An 852-nucleotide genomic window follows, 5' to 3' on the forward strand; every position below is an offset into this window, starting at 1 on the left:
TTTATTTTTATTTAATCTTGCCTCCCTCTATCCAGAAAGCCTTAGTGTCAGATGACAATGGTGTGGGCAGTTTGGGAGGGAAGCACAAAGTTTGAATGACAAAGTTGAAGAAACTGAGACCAGACCCTGAGAGCACGCTACATTGCCGCCACCTGGTGGCAACATACCTACAGTGCAGAGCAGTACCTCCAGGCAATATTAGCATAAAAAATAAAAGATGTTGCCCTGGTTAGAGTACTCTTAAAAATGACTGTGCAGGCGCCTGTAGTCCCAGCTGCTCAGAAGGCTGAGGCAAGAGAATTGCCTAAGCCCAGGAGTTTGAAGTTGCTGTGAGCCGTGACGCCACAGCCGAGGGCGATAAAATGAGATTCTGTCTCTTAAAAAAAAAAAAATGAGCTGTTCACTTAAAAATGGTTAAGATGGGCTGGGAAAAGTGGCCAGTAATCCTAACATTCTGGGAGGCCAAGACAGTAGGATCTCTTGAGCTCAGGAGTTTGAGACAAGAGTTAACAATAGTTAAGATGGTAAATATCTTTTTTTTTTTTTACTGCAATAAAAATAGATAAGCCAGGCATAGTGGCTCATGCCTCTGATCCTAACTCTCTGAGAGGCAAAGGAAGGAGGATTAGCTCTTGGAGTTCGAAACCTGCCTGAGCAAGAGCGAGACCCCATCTCCCCCCAAAATAGAAAAATTAGACAGGTGTTGTGGTGGGTGCTTATAGTCCCAGCTACTCAGGAGGGTGAGGCAGAAGGATCACTTGAGCCCAGAAGTTTGAGGTTGCTGTGAGCTATGATCATGCCATTGCACTCTAGCCAGGGCAATGCAGCAAGACTTTACCTTAAAAAAAAAAA

The sequence above is a fragment of the Otolemur garnettii genome, unplaced genomic scaffold, assembly GCF_000181295.1.
Source record: "Otolemur garnettii isolate 467f Iridium unplaced genomic scaffold, OtoGar3 scaffold00140, whole genome shotgun sequence".
Lineage (NCBI taxonomy): Eukaryota > Metazoa > Chordata > Mammalia > Primates > Galagidae > Otolemur > Otolemur garnettii.